Source organism: Coturnix japonica, chromosome 20 (genome assembly GCF_054131305.1).
Source record: "Coturnix japonica strain WE chromosome 20, WE-NBRP24, whole genome shotgun sequence".
NCBI classification, from domain to species: Eukaryota; Metazoa; Chordata; class Aves; order Galliformes; family Phasianidae; genus Coturnix; species Coturnix japonica.
This window is the reverse complement of record NC_140682.1, coordinates 35400-52308: the sequence shown is the minus strand read 5'-3', so window position 1 is coordinate 52308 and position 16909 is coordinate 35400.

The window sequence follows — 16909 nt, the reverse complement described above, 5'->3', positions numbered from 1 at the left end:
GTTGAGACGTAGCCGCAGTAGATTCTGACTTGAGTCGTAGCCACTGTAGATTCTGAGTTGAGTCGTAGCCGCAGTAGATTCCGAGTTGAGTCGTAGCCACAGTAGATTCCGAGTTGAGTCGTAGGTGCAGTAGATTCTGAGTTGAGACGTAGCCGCAGTAGATTCCGACTTGAGTCGTAGGTGCAGTAGATTCTGATTTGAGTCGTAGCCGCAGTAGATTCCGAGTTGAGTCGTAGCCGCAGTAGATTCTGAGGTGAGTCGTAGCCGCAGTAGATTCCGAGTTGAGTCGTAGCCGCAGTAGATTTCGAGTTAAGACGTAGGTGCAGTAGATTTTGAGTTGAGTCGTAGCCGCAGTAGATTCTGAGTTGAGACATAGCCGCAGTAGATTCTGAGTTGAGACGTAGCCGCACTAGATTCTGTCTTGAGTCGTAGCCACAGTAGATTCCGAGTTGAGTCGTAGCCGCAGTAGATTCCGAGTTGAGTCGAAGCCGCAGTATATTCCGAGTTAAGACGAAGGTGCAGTAGACTCCGAGTTGAGTCATAGCCGCAGTAGATTCCGAGTTGAGTTGTAGCCGCAGTAGATTCTGAGTTGAGTCGTAGCCGCAGTAGATACCGAGTTGAGTCGTAGCCGCAGTAGATTCGGAGTTGATTCGTAGCCGCAGTTGATTCTGAGTTGAGTCGTAGCCGCAGTTCAGTCCGAGTTGAGACGTAGCCGCAGTAGTTTCCGAGTTAAGACGTAGGTGCAGTAGACTCCGAGTTGAGTCGTAGCCGCAGTAGATTCCGAGTTAAGACGTAGGTGCAGTAGATTCTGAGTTGTGTCTTAGCCGCAGTAGATTCCGAGTTGAGTCGTTGCCGCAGTAGATTCTGAGTTCAGTCGTAGCCGCAGTAGATTCTGAGTTGAGTCGTAGCCGCAGTAGATTCCGAGTTGAGACGTAGCCGCAGTAGATTTCGAGTTAAGACGTAGGTGCAGTAGATTTTGAGTTGAGTCGTAGCTGCAGTAGATTCTGAGTAGAGACATAGCCGCAGTAGATTCTGAGTTGAGACGTAGCCGCAGTAGATTCTGACTTGAGTCGTAGCCACTGTAGATTCTGAGTTGAGTCGTAGCCGCAGTAGATTCCGAGTTGAGTCGTAGCCACAGTAGATTCCGAGTTGAGTCGTAGGTGCAGTAGATTCTGAGTTGAGACGTAGCCGCAGTAGATTCCGATTTAAGACGTAGGTGCAGTAGATTCTGATTTGAGTCGTAGCCGCAGTAGATTCCGAGTTGAGTCGTAGCCGCAGTAGATTCTGAGTTGAGTCGTAGCCGCAGTAGATTCCGAGTTGAGTCGTAGCCGCAGTAGATTTCGAGTTAAGACGTAGGTGCAGTAGATTTTGAGTTGAGTCGTAGCCGCAGTAGATTCTGAGTTGAGACATAGCCGCAGTAGATTCTGAGTTGAGTCGTAGCCGCAGTAGATTCCGAGTTCTGTCGTAGCCACAGTAGATTCCGAGTTGAGTCGTAGCCGCAGTAGATTCCGAGTTGAGTCGTAGGTGCAGTAGATTTTCAGTTGAGTCGTAGCCGCAGTAGATTCTGAGTTGAGACATAGCCGCAGTAGATTCTGAGTGGAGACGTAGCCGCACTAGATTCTGTCTTGAGTCGTAACCACAGTAGATTCCGAGTTGAGTCGTAGCCGCAGTAGATTCCGAGTTGAGTCGAAGCCGCAGTATATTCCGAGTTAAGACGTAGGTGCAGTAGACTCCGAGTTGAGTCATAGCCGCAGTAGATTCCGAGTTGAGTTGTAGCCGCAGTAGATTCTGAGTTGAGTCGTAGCCGCAGTAGATACCGAGTTGAGTCGTAGCCGCAGTAGATTCGGAGTTGATTCGTAGCCGCAGTTGATTCTGAGTTGAGTCGTAGCCGCAGTTCAGTCCGAGTTGAGACGTAGCCGCAGTAGTTTCCGAGTTAAGACGTAGGTGCAGTAGACTCCGAGTTGAGTCGTAGCCGCAGTAGATTCCGAGTTAAGACGTAGGTGCAGTAGATTCTGAGTTGTGTCGTAGCCGCAGTAGATTCCGAGTTGAGTCGTAGCCGCAGTAGATTCCGAGTTGAGTCGTAGCCGCAGTAGATTCTGAGTTGAGTCGTAGCCGGAGTAGATTCTGAGTTGAGACGTAGCCGCAGTAGATTCCGATTTAAGACCTAGGTGCAGTAGACTCTGAGTTGAGTCGTAGCCGCAGTAGATTCCGAGTTGAGTCGTAGCCGCTGTAGATTCCGAGTTGAGTCGTAGCCGCTGTAGATTCTGAGTTGAGTCGTAGCCGCAGTAGATTCCGAGTTGAGTCGTAGCCGCAGTAGATTCTGAGGTGAGTCGTAGCCGCAGTAGATTCCGAGTTGAGTCGTAGCCGCAGTAGATTTCGAGTTAAGACGTAGGTGCAGTAGATTTTGAGTTGAGTCGTAGCCGCAGTAGATTCTGAGTTGAGACATAGCCGCAGTAGATTCTGAGTTGAGACGTAGCCGCACTAGATTCTGTCTTGAGTCGTAGCCACAGTAGATTCCGAGTTGAGTCGTAGCCGCAGTAGATTCCGAGTTGAGTCGAAGCCGCAGTATATTCCGAGTTAAGACGAAGGTGCAGTAGACTCCGAGTTGAGTCATAGCCGCAGTAGATTCCGAGTTGAGTTGTAGCCGCAGTAGATTCTGAGTTGAGTCGTAGCCGCAGTAGATACCGAGTTGAGTCGTAGCCGCAGTAGATTCGGAGTTGATTCGTAGCCGCAGTTGATTCTGAGTTGAGTCGTAGCCGCAGTTCAGTCCGAGTTGAGACGTAGCCGCAGTAGTTTCCGAGTTAAGACGTAGGTGCAGTAGACTCCGAGTTGAGTCGTAGCCGCAGTAGATTCCGAGTTAAGACGTAGGTGCAGTAGATTCTGAGTTGTGTCGTAGCCGCAGTAGATTCCGAGTTGAGTCGTTGCCGCAGTAGATTCTGAGTTCAGTCGTAGCCGCAGTAGATTCTGAGTTGAGTCGTAGCCGCAGTAGATTCCGAGTTGAGACGTAGCCGCAGTAGATTTCGAGTTAAGACGTAGGTGCAGTAGATTTTGAGTTGAGTCGTAGCTGCAGTAGATTCTGAGTAGAGACATAGCCGCAGTAGATTCTGAGTTGAGACGTAGCCGCAGTAGATTCTGACTTGAGTCGTAGCCACTGTAGATTCTGAGTTGAGTCGTAGCCGCAGTAGATTCCGAGTTGAGTCGTAGCCACAGTAGATTCCGAGTTGAGTCGTAGGTGCAGTAGATTCTGAGTTGAGACGTAGCCGCAGTAGATTCCGATTTAAGACGTAGGTGCAGTAGATTCTGATTTGAGTCGTAGCCGCAGTAGATTCCGAGTTGAGTCGTAGCCGCAGTAGATTCTGAGTTGAGTCGTAGCCGCAGTAGATTCCGAGTTGAGTCGTAGCCGCAGTAGATTTCGAGTTAAGACGTAGGTGCAGTAGATTTTGAGTTGAGTCGTAGCCGCAGTAGATTCTGAGTTGAGACATAGCCGCAGTAGATTCTGAGTTGAGTCGTAGCCGCAGTAGATTCCGAGTTCTGTCGTAGCCACAGTAGATTCCGAGTTGAGTCGTAGCCGCAGTAGATTCCGAGTTGAGTCGTAGGTGCAGTAGATTTTCAGTTGAGTCGTAGCCGCAGTAGATTCTGAGTTGAGACATAGCCGCAGTAGATTCTGAGTGGAGACGTAGCCGCACTAGATTCTGTCTTGAGTCGTAACCACAGTAGATTCCGAGTTGAGTCGTAGCCGCAGTAGATTCCGAGTTGAGTCGAAGCCGCAGTATATTCCGAGTTAAGACGTAGGTGCAGTAGACTCCGAGTTGAGTCATAGCCGCAGTAGATTCCGAGTTGAGTTGTAGCCGCAGTAGATTCTGAGTTGAGTCATAGCCGCAGTAGATACCGAGTTGAGTCGTAGCCGCAGTAGATTCAGAGTTGATTCGTAGCCGCAGTTGATTCTGAGTTGAGTCGTAGCCGCAGTTCAGTCCGAGTTGAGACGTAGCCGCAGTAGTTTCCGAGTTAAGACGTAGGTGCAGTAGACTCCGAGTTGAGTCGTAGCCGCAGTAGATTCCGAGTTAAGACGTAGGTGCAGTAGATTCTGAGTTGTGTCGTAGCCGCAGTAGATTCCGAGTTGAGTCGTAGCCGCAGTAGATTCCGAGTTGAGTCGTAGCCGCAGTAGATTCTGAGTTGAGTCGTAGCCGGAGTAGATTCTGAGTTGAGACGTAGCCGCAGTAGATTCCGATTTAAGACGTAGGTGCAGTAGACTCTGAGTTGAGTCGTAGCCGCAGTAGATTCCGAATTAAGACGTAGGTGCAGTAGACTCTGAGTTGAGTCGTAGCCGCAGTAGATTCTGAGTTGAGTCGTAGCCGCAGTAGATTCTGAGTTGAGTCGTAACCGCAGTAGATTCCGAGTTGAGTCGTAGCCGCAGTAGATTCCGAGTTAAGACGTTGGTGCAGTAGACTCCGAGTTGAGTCGTAGCCGCAGTAGATTCCGAGTTGAGTTGTAGCCGCAGTAGATTCTGAGTTGAGACGTAGGCGCAGTAGAGTCCGAGTTGAGTCGTAGCCGCAGTTGATTCTGAGTTGAGTCCTAGCCGCAGTAGATTTCGAGTTGAGTCGTAGCCGCAGTAGATTCTGAGTTGAGTCGTAGCCGCAGTAGACTCTGAGTTGAGTCGTAGCCGCACTAGATTCCGAGTTGAGTCGTAGCCGCTGTAGATTCCGAGTTGAGTCGTAGCCGCAGTAGATTCTGAGTTGTAGCCGCAGTAGATTCCGAGTTGAGTCGTAGCCAAAGTAGATTCCGAGTTGAGTCGTAGCCGCAGTAGATTCCGAGTTGAGTCGAAGCCGCAGTATATTCCGAGTTAAGACGTAGGTGCAGTAGACTCCGAGTTGAGTCATAGCCGCAGTAGATTCCGAGTTGAGTTGTAGCCGCAGTAGATTCTGAGTTGAGTCGTAGCCACAGTAGATACTGAGTTGAGTCGTAGCCGCAGTAGATTCGGAGTTGATTCGTAGCCGCAGTTGATTCTGAGTTGAGTCGTAGCCGCAGTTCAGTCCGAGTTGAGACGTAGCCGCAGTAGTTTCCGAATTAAGACGTAGGTGCAGTAGACTCCGAGTTGAGTCGTAGCCGCAGTAGATTCCGAGTTAAGACGTAGGTGCAGTAGATTCTGAGTTGTGTCGTAGCCGCAGTAGATTCCGAGTTGAGTCGTTGCCGCAGTAGATTCTGAGTTCAGTCGTAGCCGCAGTAGATTCTGAGTTGAGTCGTAGCCGCAGTAGATTCCGAGTTGAGACGTAGCCGCAGTAGATTTCGAGTTAAGACGTAGGTGCAGTAGATTTTGAGTTGAGTCGTAGCTGCAGTAGATTCTGAGTTGAGACATAGCCGCAGTAGATTCTGAGTTGAGACGTAGCCGCAGTAGATTCTGACTTGAGTCGTAGCCACTGTAGATTCTGAGTTGAGTCGTAGCCGCAGTAGATTCCGAGTTGAGTCGTAGCCACAGTAGATTCCGAGTTGAGTCGTAGGTGCAGTAGATTCTGAGTTGAGACGTAGCCGCAGTAGATTCCGATTTAAGACGTAGGTGCAGTAGATTTTGATTTGAGTCGTAGCCGCAGTAGATTCCGAGTTGAGTCGTAGCCGCAGTAGATTCTGAGTTGAGTCGTAGCCGCAGTAGATTCCGAGTTGAGTCGTAGCCGCAGTAGATTTCGAGTTAAGACGTAGGTGCAGTAGATTTTGAGTTGAGTCGTAGCCGCAGTAGATTCTGAGTTGAGACATAGCCGCAGTAGATTCTGAGTTGAGACGTAGCCGCACTAGATTCTGTCTTGAGTCGTAGCCACAGTAGATTTCGAGTTGAGTCGTAGCCGCAGTAGATTCCGAGTTGAGTTGTAGCCGCAGTAGATTCGGAGTTGATTCGTAGCCGCAGTTGATTCTGAGTTGAGTCGTAGCCGCAGTTCAGTCCGAGTTGAGACGTAGCCGCAGTAGTTTCCGAGTTAAGACGTAGGTGCAGTAGCCTCCGAGTTGAGTCGTAGCCGCAGTAGATTCCGAGTTAAGACGTAGGTGCAGTAGATTCTGAGTTGTGTCGTAGCCGCAGTAGATTCCGAGTTGAGTCGTTGCCGCAGTAGATTCTGAGTTCAGTCGTAGCCGCAGTAGATTCTGAGTTGAGTCGTAGCCGCAGTAGATTCCGAGTTGAGACGTAGCCGCAGTAGATTTCGAGTTAAGACGTAGGTGCAGTAGATTTTGAGTTGAGTCGTAGCTGCAGTAGATTCTGAGTAGAGACATAGCCGCAGTAGATTCTGAGTTGAGACGTAGCCGCAGTAGATTCTGACTTGAGTCGTAGCCACTGTAGATTCTGAGTTGAGTCGTAGCCGCAGTAGATTCCGAGTTGAGTCGTAGCCACAGTAGATTCCGAGTTGAGTCGTAGGTGCAGTAGATTCTGAGTTGAGACGTAGCCGCAGTAGATTCCGATTTAAGACGTAGGTGCAGTAGATTCTGATTTGAGTCGTAGCCGCAGTAGATTCCGAGTTGAGTCGTAGCCGCAGTAGATTCTGAGTTGAGTCGTAGCCGCAGTAGATTCCGAGTTGAGTCGTAGCCGCAGTAGATTTCGAGTTAAGACGTAGGTGCAGTAGATTTTGAGTTGAGTCGTAGCCGCAGTAGATTCTGAGTTGAGACATAGCCGCAGTAGATTCTGAGTTGAGTCGTAGCCGCAGTAGATTCCGAGTTGAGTCGTAGCCACAGTAGATTCCGAGTTGAGTCGTAGGTGCAGTAGATTCTGAGTTCAGACGTAGCCGCAGTAGATTCCGATTTAAGACGTAGGTGCAGTAGATTCTGATTTGAGTCGTAGCCGCAGTAGATTCCGAGTTGAGTCGTAGCCGCAGTAGATTCCGAGTTAAGACGGAGGCGCAGTAGATTCCGAGTTGAGTCGTAGCCGCAGTAGATTCCGAGTTGAGTCGTAGGTGCAGTAGATTCTGAGTTGAGACGTAGCCGCAGTAGATTCCGATTTAAGACGTAGGTGCAGTAGACTCCGAGTTGAGTCGTAGCCGCAGTAGATTCCGAGTTGAGTCGTAGCCGCTGTAGATTCCGAGTTGAGACGTAGCCGAAGTAGGTTCCGAGTTAAGACGTAGGTGCAGTAGACTCCGAGTTGAGTCGTAGCCGCAGTAGATTCCGAGTTGAGTTGTAGCCGCAGTACATTGTGAGTTGAGACATAGGCGCAGTAGATTCCGAGTTGAGTCGTAGCCGCAGTTGATTCTGAGTTGAGTCGTAGCCGCAGTAGATTCCGAGTTGAGTTGTAGCCGCAGTAGATTCTGAGTTGAGTCGTAGCCGCAGTAGATTCTGAGTTGAGTCGTAGCCGCACTAGATTCCGAGTTGAGTCGTAGCCGCAGTAGATTCCGAGTTGAGTCTTAGCCGCAGTAGATTCTGAGTGGTAGCCGCAGTAGATTCCGAGTTGGGTCGTAGCCGCAGTAGATTCTGAGTTGAGTCGTAGCCGCTGTAGATTCCGTGTTGAGTCGTAGCCGCAGTAGATACTGAGTTGAGTCGTAGCCGCAGTAGATTCCGAGTTGAGTTGTAGCCGCAGTAGATTCTGAGTTGAGTCGTAGCCGCAGTAGATACCGAGTTGAGTCGTAGCCGCAGTAGATTCCGAGTTGATTCGTAGCCGCAGTAGATTCTGAGTTGAGTCGTAGCCGCAGTTCAGTCCGAGTTGAGACGTAGCCGCAGTAGTTTCCGAGTTAAGACGTAGGGGCAGTAGACTCCGAGTTGAGTCGTAGCCGCAGTAGATTCCGAGTTCAGACGTAGGTGCAGTAGATTCTGAGTTGAGTCGTGGCCGCAGTAGATTCCGAGTTGAGTCGTTGCCGCAGTAGATTCTGAGTTCAGTCGTAGCCGCAGTAGATTCTGAGTTGAGACGTAGCCGCAGTAGATTCTGAGTTGAGTCGTAGCCACAGTAGATTCCGAGTTGAGTTGTAGCCGCAGTAGATTCCGAGTTGAGTCGTGGCCGCAGTAGATTCTGAGTTGAGTCGTAGCCGCAGTAGATTCTGAGTTGAGACGTTACCATAGTAGATTCTGAGTTGAGACGTAGCGGCAGTAAATTCTGACTTGAGTCGTAGCCACAGTAGATTCCGAGTTGAGTCGTAGCCGCAGTAGATTCCGTGTTGAGTTGTAGCCACAGTAGATTCTGAGTAGAGACGTAGCCGCAGTAGATTCCGAGTTAAGACGTAACCGCAGTAGATTCCGAGTTGAGTTATAGCCGCAGTACATTCTGAGTTGAGTCGTAGTTGCAGTAGATTCCGAGTTGAGTTGTAGCCGCAGTAGATTCTGAGTTGAGACGTAGCCGCAGTAGATTCTGAGTTGAGAAGTAGGCGCAGTAGATTCCGAGTTGAGTCGTAGCTGCAGTAGATTCCGAGTTAAGACGTAGCCGCAGTAGATTCCGAGTTGAGTTATAGCCGCAGTACATTATGAGTTGAGTCGTAGTTGCAGTAGATTCCGAGTTGAGTTGTAGCCGCAGTAGATTCTGAGTTGAGACGTAGCCGCAGTAGATTCTGAGTTGAGAAGTAGGCGCAGTAGATTCTGATTTGAGTCGTAGCCGCAGTAGATTCTGAGTTGAGAAGTAGGCGCAGTAGATTCTGAGTTGAGTCGTTGCTGCAGTAGATTCCGAGTTGAGACGTAGCCGCAGTAGATTCCGAGTTGAGTCGTTGCCGCAGTAGATTCAGAGTTGAGTCATAGCCGCAGTTGATTCCGAGTTGAGACGTAGCTGCAGTAGTTTCCGAGTTAAGACGTAGGTGCATTAGACTCTGAGTTGAGTCGTAGCCGCAGTAGATTCCGAGTTAAGACGTAGGTGCAGTAGATTCTGAGTTGAGTCGTAGCCGCAGTAGATTCCGAGTTGAGTCGTAGCCGCAGTAGATTCTGAGTTGAGTCGTAGCCGCAGTAGATTCTGAGTTGAGACGAAGCCGCTGTAGATTCTGACTTGAGTCGTAGCCACAGTAGATTCTGAATTGAGTCGTAGCCGCTGTAGATTCCGTGTTGAGTCGTAGCCGCAGTAGATTCTGAGTTGAGTCGTAGGTGCAGTAGATTCTGATTTGAGTCGTAGCCGCAGTAGACTCCGAGTTGATTCGTAGGTGCAGTAGATTCTGATTTGAGTCGTAGCCGCAGTAGACTCCTAGTTGAGTCGTAGCCGCAGTAGATTCCAAGTTGAGTCGTAGCCGCAGTAGATTCCGAGTTGAGTCGTAGCCGCAGTAGATTCCGAGTTGAGTCATAGGTGCAGTAGATTCTGAGTTGAGACGTAGCCGCAGTAGATTCCGAGTTGAGTCGTAGGTGCAGTAGACTCTGAGTTGAGTCATAGCCGCAGTAGATTCCGAGTTAAGACGTAGGTGCAGTAGACTCCGAGTTGAGTCGTAGCCGCAGTAGATTCCGAGTTGAGTCGTAGCCGCAAGATTCCGAGTTGAGTCGTAGCCGCAGTAGATTGCAAGTTAAGACGGAGGCGCAGTAGATTCTGAGTTGAGTCGTAGCCGCAGTAGATTCTGAGTTGAGTCGTAGCCGCAGTAGATTCTGAGTTGAGTCGTAGCCGCAGTAGATTCCGAGTTGAGTCGTAGCCGCAGTAGATTCCGAGTTGAGTTGTAGCCGCAGTAGATTCCGAGTTGAGTCGTGGCCGCAGTAGATTCTGAGTTGAGTCGTAGCCGCAGTAGATTCTGAGTGGAGACGTTACCGCAGTAGATTCTGAGTTGAGACGTAGCGGCAGTAAATTCTGACTTGAGTCGTAGCCACAGTAGATTCCGAGTTGAGTCGTAGCCGCAGTAGATTACGAGTTGAGTCGTAGCCGCAGTAGATTCCGTGTTGAGTTGTAGCCACAGTAGATTCTGAATAGAGACGTAGCCGCAGTAGATTCCGAGTTAAGACGTAGCCGCAGTAGATTCCGAGTTGAGTTGCAGCCGCAGTACATTCTGAGTTGAGTCGTAGTTGCAGTAGATTCCGAGTTGAGTTGTAGCCGCAGTAGATTCTGAGTTGAGACGTAGCCGCAGTAGATTCTGAGTTGAGAAGTAGGCGCAGTAGATTCCGAGTTGAGTCGTAGCCGCAGTAGATTCCGAGTTAAGACGTAGCCGCAGTAGATTCTGAGTTGAGTCGTAGCCGCAGTAGATTCCGAGTTGAGTCGTAGCCACAGTAGATTGCGAGTTGAGTCGTAGCCGCAGTAGATTCCGAGTTGAGTCGTAGGCGCAGTAGATTCCGAGTTAAGACGTAGGTGCAGTAGACTCCGAGTTGAGTCGTAGCCGCAGTAGATTCCGAGTAGAGTTGTAGCCGCAGTAGATTCTGAGTTGAGACGTAGGCGCAGTAGATTCCGAGTTGAGTCGTAGCCGCAGTTGATTCCGAGTTTAGACGTAGCTGCAGTAGTTTCCGAGTTAAGACGAAGGTGCATTAGACTCCGAGTTGAGTCGTAGCCGCAGTAGATTCCGAGTTAAGATGTAGGTGCAGTAGATTCTGAGTTGAGTCGTAGCCGCAGTAGATTCCGAGTTAAGATGTAGGTGCAGTAGATTCCGAGTTGAGACGTAGCCGCAGTAGATTCTGACTTGAGTCGTAGCCACAGTAGATTCTGAGTTGAGTCGTAGCCGCAGTAGATTCCGTGTTGAGTCGTAGCCGCAGTAGATTCTGAGTTGAGTCGTAGCCGCAGTAGACTCCGAGTTGAGTCGTAGGTGCAGTAGATTCTGATTTGAGTCGTAGCCGCAGTAGACTCCTAGTTGAGTCGTAGCCGCAGTAGATTCCAAGTTGAGTCGTAGCCGCAGTAGATTCCGAGTTGAGTCGTAGCCGCAGTAGATTCCGAGTTGAGTCGTAGGTGCAGTAGATTCTGAGTTGAGACGTAGCCGCAGTAGATTCCGATTTAAGACGTAGGTGCAGTAGACTCTGAGTTGAGTCGTAGCCGCAGTAGATTCCGAGTTAAGACGTAGGTGCAGTAGACTCCGAGTTGAGTCGTAGCCGCAGTACATTCCGAGTTGAGTCGTAGCCGCAGTAGATTCTGAGTTGAGTCGTAGCCGGAGTAGATTCTGAGTTGAGACGTAGCCGCAGTAGATTCCGATTTAAGACGTAGGTGCAGTAGACTCTGAGTTGAGTCGTAGCCGCAGTAGATTCCGAATTAAGACGTAGGTGCAGTAGACTCTGAGTTGAGTCGTAGCCGCAGTAGATTCCGAGTTGAGTCGTAGCCGCTGTAGATTCTGAGTTGAGTCGTAGCCGCAGTAGATTCTGAGTTGAGTCGTAGCCGCAGTAGATTCCGAGTTGAGTCGTAACCGCAGTAGATTCCGAGTTGAGTCGTAGCCGCAGTAGATTCCGTGTTGAGTTGTAGCCACAGTAGATTCTGAGTAGAGACGTAGCCACAGTAGATTCCGAGTTAAGACGTAGCCGCAGTAGATTCCGAGTTGAGTTGTAGCCGCAGTACATTCTGAGTTGAGTCGTAGTTGCAGTAGATTCCGAGTTGAGTTGTAGCCGCAGTAGATTCTGAGTTGAGACGTAGCCGCAGTAGATTCTGAGTTGAGAAGTAGGCGCAGTAGATTCCGAGTTGAGTCGTAGCCGCAGTAGATTCCGAGTTAAGACGTAGCAGCAGTAGATTCCGAGTTGAGTTGTAGGTGCAGTAGATTCTGAGTTGAGACGTAGCCGCAGTAGATTCCGAGTTGAGTTGTAGCCGCAGTAGATTCTGAGTTGAGACGTAGCTGCAGTAGATTCTAAGTTGAGAAGTAGGCGCAGTAGATTCTGATTTGAGTCGTAGCCGCAGTAGATTCTGAGTTGAGAAGTAGGCGCAGTAGATTCTGAGTTGAGAAGTTTCTGCAGTAGATTCCGAGTTGAGATGTAGCCGCAGTAGATTCCGAGTTGAGTCGTTGCCGCAGTAGATTCCGAGTTGAGTCATAGCCGCAATAGATTCCGAGTTGAGTCGTAGCCGCTGTAGATTCCGAGTTGAGTGGTAGCCGCAGTAGATTCCGAGTTGAGTCGTAGCCGCTTTAGATTCTGAGTTGAGTCGTAGCCGCAGTAGATTCCGAGTTGAGTCGTAGCCGCAGTAGATTCCGAGTTGAGTTGTAGCCGCAGTAGATTCCGAGTTGAGTCGTGGCCGCAGTAGATTCTGAGTTGAGTCGTAGCCGCAGTAGATTCTGAGTGGAGACGTTACCGCAGTAGATTCTGAGTTGAGACGTAGCGGCAGTAAATTCTGACTTGAGTCGTAGCCACAGTAGATTCCGAGTTGAGTCGTAGCCGCAGTAGATTCCGTGTTGAGTTGTAGCCACAGTAGATTCTGAGTAGAGACGTAGCCGCAGTAGATTCCGAGTTAAGACGTAGCCGCAGTAGATTCCGAGTTGAGTTGTAGCCGCAGTACATTCTGAGTTGAGTCGTAGTTCCAGTAGATTCCGAGTTGAGTTGTAGCCGCAGTAGATTCTGAGTTGAGACGTAGCCGCAGTAGATTCTGAGTTTAGAAGTAGGCGCAGTAGATTCCGAGTTGAGTGGTAGCCGCAGTAGATTCCGAGTTAAGACGTAGCCGCAGTAGATTCCGAGTTGAGTTGTAGGTGCAGTAGATTCTGAGTTGAGTTGTAGCCGCAGTAGATTCTGAGTTGAGACGTAGCCGCAGTAGATTCTGAGTTGAGAAGTAGGCGCAGTAGATTCCGAGTTGAGTCGTAGCTGCAGTAGATTCCGAGTTAAGACGTAGCCGCAGTAGATTCCGAGTTGAGTTATAGCCGCAGTACATTCTGAGTTGAGTCGTAGTTGCAGTAGATTCCGAGTTGAGTTGTAGCCGCTGTAGATTCTGAGTTGAGACGTAGCCGCAGTAGATTCTGAGTTGAGAAGTAGGCGCAGTAGATTCTGATTTGAGTCGTAGCCGCAGTAGATTCTGAGTTGAGAAGTAGGCGCAGTAGATTCCGAGTTGAGTCGTAGGTGCAGTAGATTCCGAGTTGAGACGTAGCCGCAGTAGATTCCGAGTTGAGTCGTTGCCGCAGTAGATTCAGAGTTGAGTCATAGCCGCAGTTGATTCCGAGTTGAGACGTTACCGCAGTAGTTTCCGAGTTAAGACGTAGGTGCATTAGACTCTGAGTTGAGTCGTAGCCGCAGTAGATTCCGAGTTAAGACGTAGGTGCAGTAGATTCTGAGTTGAGTCGTAGCCGCAGTAGATTCCGAGTTGAGTCGTAGCCGCAGTAGATTCTGAGTTGAGTCGTAGCCGCAGTAGATTCTGAGTTGAGACGAAGCCGCAGTAGATTCTGACTTGAGTCGTAGCCACAGTAGATTCTGAATTGAGTCGTAGCCGCTGTAGATTCCGTGTTGAGTCGTAGCCGCAGTAGATTCTGAGTTGAGTCGTAGGTGCAGTAGATTCTGATTTGAGTCGTAGCCGCAGTAGACTCCGAGTTGATTCGTAGGTGCAGTAGATTCTGATTTGAGTTGTAGCCGCAGTAGACTCCTAGTTGAGTCGTAGCCGCAGTAGATTCCAAGTTGAGTCGTAGCCGCAGTAGATTCCGAGTTGAGTCGTAGCCGCAGTAGATTTCGAGTTGAGTCATAGGTGCAGTAGATTCTGAGTTGAGACGTAGCCGCAGTATATTCCGAGTTGAGTCGTAGGTGCAGTAGACTCTGAGTTGAGTCATAGCCGCAGTAGATTCCGAGTTAAGACGTAGGTGCAGTAGACTCCGAGTTGAGTCGTAGCCGCAGTAGATTCCGAGTTGAGTCGTAGCCGCAAGATTCCGAGTTGAGTCGTAGCCGCAGTAGATTGCGTGTTAAGACGGAGGCGCAGTAGATTCCGAGTTGAGTTGTAGCCGCAGTAGATTCTGAGTTGAGTCGTAGCCGCAGTAGATTCTGAGTTGAGTCGTAGCCGCAGTAGATTCCGAGTTGAGTCGTAGCCGCAGTAGATTCCGAGTTGAGTTGTAGCCGCAGTAGATTCCGAGTTGAGTCGTGGCCGCAGTAGATTCTGAGTTGAGTCGTAGCCGCAGTAGATTCTGAGTGGAGACGTTACCGCAGTAGATTCTGAGTTGAGACGTAGCGGCAGTAAATTCTGACTTGAGTCGTAGCCACAGTAGATTCCGAGTTGAGTCGTAGCCGCAGTAGATTACGAGTTGAGTCGTAGCCGCTGTAGATTCCGTGTTGAGTTGTAGCCACAGTAGATTCTGAGTAGAGACGTAGCCGCAGTAGATTCCGAGTTAAGACGTAGCCGCAGTAGATTCCGAGTTGAGTTGCAGCCGCAGTACATTCTGAGTTGAGTCGTAGTTGCAGTAGATTCCGAGTTGAATTGTAGCCGCAGTAGATTCTGAGCTGAGACGTAGCCGCAGTAGATTCTGAGTTGAGATGTAGGCGCAGTAGATTCCGAGTTGAGTCGTAGCCGCAGTAGATTCCGAGTTAAGACGTAGCCGCAGTAGACTCCGAGTTGAGTCGTAGCCGCAGTAGATTCCGAGTTGATTTGTAGCCGCAGTAGATTCTGAGTTGAGACGTAGGCGCAGTAGATTCCGAGTTGAGTCGTAGCCGCAGTTGATTCCGAGTTTAGACGTAGCTGCAGTAGTTTCCGAGTTAAGACGTAGTTGCATTAGACTCCGAGTTGAGTCGTAGCCGCAGTAGATTCCGAGTTAAGATGTAGGTGCAGTAGATTCTGAGTTGAGTCGTAGCCGCAGTAGATTCCGAGTTAAGATGTAGGTGCAGTAGATTCCGAGTTGAGACGTAGCTGCAGTAGATTCTGACTTGTGTCGTAGCCACAGTAGATTCTGAGTTGAGTCGTAGCCGCAGTAGATTCCGTGTTGAGTCGTAGCCGCAGTAGATTCTGAGTTGAGTCGTAGCCGCAGTAGACTCCGAGTTGAGTCGTAGGTGCAGTAGATTCTGATTTGAGTCGTAGCCGCAGTAGACTCCTAGTTGAGTCGTAGCCGCAGTAGATTCCAAGTTGAGTCGTAGCCGCAGTAGATTCCGAGTTGAGTCGTAGCCGCAGTAGATTCCGAGTTGAGTCGTAGGTGCCGTAGATTCTGAGTTGAGACGTAGCCGCAGTAGATTCCGATTTAAGACGTAGGTGCAGTAGACTCTGAGTTGAGTCGTAGCCGCAGTAGATTCCGAGTTAAGAAGTAGGTGCAGTAGACTCCGAGTTGAGTCGTAGCCGCAGTAGATTCCGAGTTGAGTCGTAGCCGCAGTAGATTCTGAGTTGAGTCGTAGCCGGAGTAGATTCTGAGTTGAGACGTAGCCGCAGTAGATTCCGATTTAAGACGTAGGTGCAGTAGACTCTGAGTTGAGTCGTAGCCGCAGTAGATTCCGAATTAAGACGTAGGTGCAGTAGACTCTGAGTTGAGTCGTAGCCGCAGTAGATTCCGAGTTGAGTCGTAGCCGCTGTAGATTCTGAGTTGAGTCGTAGCCGCAGTAGATTCTGAGTTGAGTCGTAGCCGCAGTAGATTCCGAGTTGAGTCGTAACCGCAGTAGATTCCGAGTTGAGTCGTAGCCGCAGTAGATTCCGTGTTGAGTTGTAGCCACAGTAGATTCTGAGTAGAGACGTAGCCACAGTAGATTCCGAGTTAAGACGTAGCCGCAGTAGATTCCGAGTTGAGTTGTAGCCGCAGTACATTCTGAGTTGAGTCGTAGTTGCAGTAGATTCCGAGTTGAGTTGTAGCCGCAGTAGATTCTGAGTTGAGACGTAGCCGCAGTAGATTCTGAGTTGAGAAGTAGGCGCAGTAGATTCCGAGTTGAGTCGTAGCCGCAGTAGATTCCGAGTTAAGACGTAGCCGCAGTAGATTCCGAGTTGAGTTGTAGGTGCAGTAGATTCTGAGTTGAGACGTAGCCGCAGTAGATTCCGAGTTGAGTTGTAGCCGCAGTAGATTCTGAGTTGAGACGTAGCCGCAGTAGATTCTGAGTTGAGAAGTAGGCGCAGTAGATTCTGATTTGAGTCGTAGCCGCAGTAGATTCTGAGTTGAGAAGTAGGCGCAGTAGATTCTGAGTTGAGAAGTTTCTGCAGTAGATTCCGAGTTCAGATGTAGCCGCAGTAGATTCCGAGTTGAGTCGTTGCCGCAGTAGATTCCGAGTTGAGTCATAGCCGCAATAGATTCCGAGTTGAGTCGTAGCCGCTGTAGATTCCGAGTTGAGTGGTAGCCGCAGTAGATTCCGAGTTGAGTCGTAGCCGCTGTAGATTCTGAGTTGAGTCGTAGCCGCAGTAGATTCCGAGTTGAGTCGTAGCCGCAGTAGATTCCGAGTTGAGTTGTAGCCGCAGTAGATTCCGAGTTGAGTCGTGGCCGCAGTAGATTCTGAGTGGAGACGGTACCGCAGTAGATTCTGAGTTGAGACGTAGCGGCAGTAAATTCTGACTTGAGTCGTAGCCACAGTAGATTCCGAGTTGAGTCGTAGCCGCAGTAGATTCCGAGTTGAGTCGTAGCCGCAGTAGATTCCGTGTTGAGTTGTAGCCACAGTAGATTCTGAGTAGAGACGTAGCCGCAGTAGATTCCGAGTTAAGACGTAGCCGCAGTAGATTCCGAGTTGAGTTGTAGCCGCAGTACATTCTGAGTTGAGTCGTAGTTGCAGTAGATTCCGAGTTGAGTTGTAGCCGCAGTAGATTCTGAGTTGAGACGTAGCCGCAGTAGATTCTGAGTTGAGAAGTAGGCGCAGTAGATTCCGAGTTGAGTGGTAGCCGCAGTAGATTCCGAGTTAAGACGTAGCCGCAGTAGATTCCGAGTTGAGTTGTAGGTGCAGTAGATTCTGAGTTGAGACGTAGCCGCAGTAGATTCCGAGTTGAGTTGTAGCCGCAGTAGATTCTGAGTTGAGACGTAGCCGCAGTAGATTCCGCGTTGAGTCGTAGCCGCAGTAGATTCCGAGTTGAGTCGTAGGTGCAGTAGATTCTGATTTGAGTCGTAGCCGCAGTAGATTCTGAGTTGAGAAGTAGGCGCAGTAGATTCTGAGTTGAGTCGTTTCTGCAGTAGATTCCGAGTTGAGATGTAGCCGCAGTAGATTCCGAGTTGAGTCGTTGCCGCAGTATATTCCGAGTTGAGTCATA